This window comes from Coffea eugenioides, unplaced genomic scaffold (assembly GCF_003713205.1).
Source record: "Coffea eugenioides isolate CCC68of unplaced genomic scaffold, Ceug_1.0 ScVebR1_97;HRSCAF=451, whole genome shotgun sequence".
NCBI classification, from domain to species: Eukaryota; Viridiplantae; Streptophyta; class Magnoliopsida; order Gentianales; family Rubiaceae; genus Coffea; species Coffea eugenioides.
Genome location: NW_020864863.1, coordinates 374234 through 379144, shown reverse-complemented (window position 1 = coordinate 379144; position 4911 = coordinate 374234). Strand labels below are relative to the sequence as shown.

At 37.0% G+C, this 4911-nt stretch overlaps 1 non-coding gene across 1 annotated transcript; it reads left to right on the top strand.

Annotated features, from left to right (window-relative positions):
- The first annotated feature begins 308 nt into the window (after positions 1 to 308).
- LOC113759193 lies at positions 309 to 415 on the top strand. The gene has a single exon (XR_003467008.1). It is a non-coding gene; the product is annotated as a small nucleolar RNA R71 (small nucleolar RNA).
- The last annotated feature ends 4496 nt before the right edge of the window (positions 416 to 4911 follow it).

Below are 4911 nucleotides of genomic sequence, written 5' to 3'. Positions count from 1 at the left end.
GGATACCCTCTAGTTCGCCTTAGGGAGAAGTGGGGGCGTCACAACTTTTGCATTCTTGATAGCAAATTGACGAAACATTGATGTCAATTCTGAAATTTGTCTTTGTAATTTTGAAGTTCCAATTTCATTAACGTGCCTTGTTTGATGGATCGTTCGACCTCCAAATTGTTGAGAATTTTTAGCCATATTAGAAATGAGCCTCCTGCGGTGTCTTATCTACCAAAGCTTCATCACTGGCAGCATCAATTGTATTTCTTTCCACTTGCAATAACCCTTCATAGAAGTACTAAATCAATAATCGCTCACTTATTTGATGGTGGGGGCAACTATTACACAATTTTTTGAAACGTTCCCAGTATTCATAGAGAGTTTCTCCATCAAATTACCAAATATCGCAAATTTTCTTCCTTATATTTGCCGTTCTCGATACTAGGAAGTACTTCTGTAAGAATTGCTCTTTCATAGTGTGACGCCTCGAAAAGAATGAGAGTGAGAACCCGGAAATTTTCTAATTTTCTAGGGTTTATTTTATTTAATCGCCCGCCTTTTTCGACATTTTCTTTATTAAAAAAAAATTCCCCAGATAAAGTTTATGAGCAAATATTGTTTTAAAATGATTTTTCTAGTATCGGGTAGTTTTTGTGAATTTAAGAGCGTATACCGGACGTGGGACCCACTAGTGTGATAAGTGCGGTAAATGTGGTTCATTTGGAGTAGCTTTGTATATGTGGTTTATATTACATGGTGTTATGAGATAATTAGGGGTTTGGTTAGTTCATTAATTCTTGCAAGACAAAAGAAATGAGATAAGCTTGGAATGGACACATGTTGCCTTGTGATTGGAGCTTGGCATTTGACTAGTCTTTCTTTACCTTTACTAAACCAATTTTGACCAAAATTTGTCTTTCATTTTCACCTTCTTGGTCGGCCAACTCTAGAGAGAAAAGAAAGAGAGCTCTTCAATTTTTGCTCCCTTTTCTTGCCCAAATCTTGTAATCCAACCATTTATTTCTCAAATTCCTTCATAAAACTTACTTGCTAGGAGTGATTGAAGTGCTTGGTGGTTTTTGTTTGGAGGGAGAGACTCTCATCTACCTTGTATCTAGTGTTTGTAAGGTAAGTGGTTAAGAAATTGTTTCCTTGTTGGTTATGAGATGAAATTAGTAGGTGTGGTAGTTGAACAAGTGATTTTTTGGATGATTCATGACTTATGGTGAAGATTGATGACATTTTCTATTTAATCATGAATTTTCTGATTTAATATGATTCATATGTTGTGTCTTTGTATGATGATTGGAAATGGTATATAAGGCATCTAGAAGGTGGAAAAAGTGGAAGATTGCAAGTAATTTCTGTTTTGGAAGAAAATGGAAAAACCTAGGGTTCATGAAGCTACATTCTGTCCGGTTTTATAACTCCTAGTTAGAGGCCGAATTGGCCTTGGCTTAAAACATGAAAGTTGTAGGGAATGACATTTTAGAGGTGTCTACAAAATTTCAGGTCAATCGGAGTAGTGTAGAATGAGAAAAGTTGAAATTACTATTGCTGTCCTGGTTTTACCCGAATTGGAGAATTGCTTCTGTAATTGGTTGTTTTGGTCAGGAATGCTTCCGAATTGGTTGTTGAGGCCTTCTGATGAAATGTATCCCTGTTTCTTAGCTTTCATATGGTGTTAGAATCACTTGATTTGGACTGAGGTAGCCCGAGTTATAGTCTTATGTCCTAGCTTTCCAACGCCTTTGGAATTTCTTGATTTGGATTTGTGAGCTGTGAGTTATGGTCCAGCAAACAAACCCTGTTCGTCACCCGAACACGTAAATTTCTGGTACTATTTTCCATAATTTCGACCTGCTTCCATTCAGATCTAGATTAAGGTGTCTTCATGAGAATGGTAGCCCTTCCTCATAGCTTCGAAGCGGTGTCTCACCCACTTTGATCCGACATTCCCAGCCTAACTTTTGATCAAAACGGTTTTTGGTGCCAAATCTGGCCGTTTCCGTTGCCGTTTCCGCACGCGTGCATGTGCCGATTTTGCCGTTTTGTTTAATTTGCGTCCTTTAGTAGTTGTTTGTGTGATGATATGGCTCAACCTTCTGCTACAGGCGAAGGCGGGCTAGACGGAGCCGGTGGGGCCCACTAGCTGGCGACTTGAATTCATTTCCGTACTTTCTCTCGTTATACTTGCTCTTTAGGTGAGTGATCAGGATTTCTGTGTAACTCAATACAAAAAATGAGTTTACTATGAATGGGCACTTAGGCGAGGGTGTACTTTATCGCACTCGATCTAAACCCCATTAATTGCTATTCATACCTGTGAAATATGATTTTTATGATTTGTTATAGAGCATTCATGGCTTGTGAATATTTGCAGAGCATTTATTGCTTGAACCAGAGCATTTATTGCTTGAACCAGAGCATTTATTGCTTGAACTAGAGTATTTATTGCTTGAAAAATATTTTAGAGCATTTATTGCTCGTGACTTGGGCAAGAGAAGTGAGCTGTGTAGCTCAGGATCTTAAGGGTCAACCGGTGATCAAACTCGACAAAAGAGTTGGCTTGGGAGCCACCCGTATCCTTACTATGTAGTGTTACTTTTCTGCTTTTGCTTTGCTCTTACTGGTCAAATGTTGACATGTAAAAACTACATTTTTACCCCTGGTTACTCACTAAGCATATAGCTTACCCCATTCTATTTGTTTTCCTTAGCAGGGGGCCGACGCGGGGATCGCTCGGGAAGGTGTTTAGATAAGTTGAACTTGTACTTGTTATAAGTGGACTAGGAAGTTGTATATATTTGTCATGGTGGTTAGAGTTATCAGCTTTTCTAGGGTACTTCTGGTACTCGTGGTTTGTATAACTTGATATACTCGTTTATGTAATTATTGAAGAATTTGATGTAATTTTTGAGATTTATATTGTAAACTATTTGAGGATCGTAGTGAGTGAGTGAGTCCCGGCGAGAGCTGGGCAGGCGACCCGCCGAACCCTGGGGTACGCCCTAGGGGGAGGTGGGGCCGTCACACATAGCATTCCAAGTGATAATTGATCTGGAAGGTAAATCATACAATCAATCCTTTGCTGCATCTCTCAATGAAAATGGAAAAGCCCTCAACTTCACTTGATCTTCAGAAACTACTTGAGGTCTAAACCTTGAACAAACAATGTGGAACTCCTTCAGGTGCTTGTGAGGATCTTCTCTAGATAATCCTTGGTAGATGGGTAACAATTGAATGAGTCCAGATTTTAACTCAAAATTTGTATTAACATCCAAAGTTGGATACTCAATGCACAATGGTTGATGATCAATATTAGGAGCGGCTAATTCCTTCATGGTCCAATTGGCACTAGCCATTGTTTCTTCTATCTCACTATTTGAATTGCTAATCTCCAATTCCACAGCTATTTGGATACCTAGTGATGAATCCTTGGATAACTAAAATTGAGTTCTCTTTTGCTTCCTTAGCCTTTTCACTGTCTTTTCTATCTTAGGATCAAATTTCAAATTTCGTGAGTTAGAAGATCAGGTCATAAACCCAAAAACTTGCGAAAGATCAGAGTATATAAATCAAGAACAATAATTAACAATGAAAAATAAAAGAATAATACTATTCCCCGGCAATGGCGCCAAAATTTTGAACATTTGTCGTGAATGTCAAAATTAATTACTAGAAATCCAAAACCTATAATAGTGGGAGTCCGGTCGAACCCACAGGAAACGGTGAAACTTTTATTTTTTAAATTGAATTAAAAAAATGCACTGAAAGGAATTAAAAGGAATGCACTAACAAAATTAAGAAAACAATGTTCAAGGTAAATAATATAATCAATAGATGGAAGCCAAGTCAATTTGAAGGGTTTCACTCCCCCGGTTTGGGGTTTTGCCAAAAAAAAAAAAAAAATTAGGGTTTCACTCCGATTGATCATTAACTCCTAAAGGTCCAGTCCTTGATGAACCATTTGGCCTAAATTACCTCGGACGCCAGTAGTAATTCACAGATTCTCTAAATTCAACAATTAGAATGACAGACTCTGGTTGTATCATTATTATCAAATTATTTAGTTATTGACACAATCCCAAATTAGTCTAATAATAGATTTAGAAATGAAGAATCGGTCGAAATTAATGACAATCTATGACGTACGCAATCATCTAATCAACACCACAATTCCTCCTAAGGGTTCATATAAGGGGACAACCAATTATTAGCCTTATTTGTCATGAAAAATACTAAAATATGACAATTATGGATTACACTTGGTATTTTGGTAAGAATATGACATATATATAGAATAATTCGCGACTTACTCTACTACACATGCCTAAATACAAAATAGAGATCAAGAAATTACAGATAGTGAATCATAAGTTGAAAAGATCAAATCGATTTCACAATTCTTGGAGTCACCACTTCTATCCTTAGCAATAAAGAAACTAACAAGACATCATCATTGCAAGAACAAGAGAGATGCTCATAAGTGAATTCAAAAACTAATTCCTAGCTAAAATTATGCTTATTCTAGGAAACGAAGAATCGGAGAGAAAAGTTGTTGCTTCTCCTCCTAATGAATCCCCTTTGATGGCTCTTCTTTACGTATTTATAGTGCCTTCTCCAATAGGGTTTTTAGGATAGAATCAAATAGCCACTTAGATTAGAAGTCATTTGTCTAGAGCATGTGTGACGCCCCGAAAAAAAATGAGTTTGAGAACCCGGAAATTTTCTAATTTTCTAGGGTTTATTTTATTTAATCGCCCGTTTTTTTTCTACATTTTCTTTATTAGAAAAAAATTCCCAGATAAAGTTTATGAGCAAAAATAGTTTTAAAATGATTTTCTAGTATCGGTTAGTTTTTGAGAAATTATGGATATATATATCGGACGTGGGACCCACGAGTGCGAAAGTTCGGAAAAA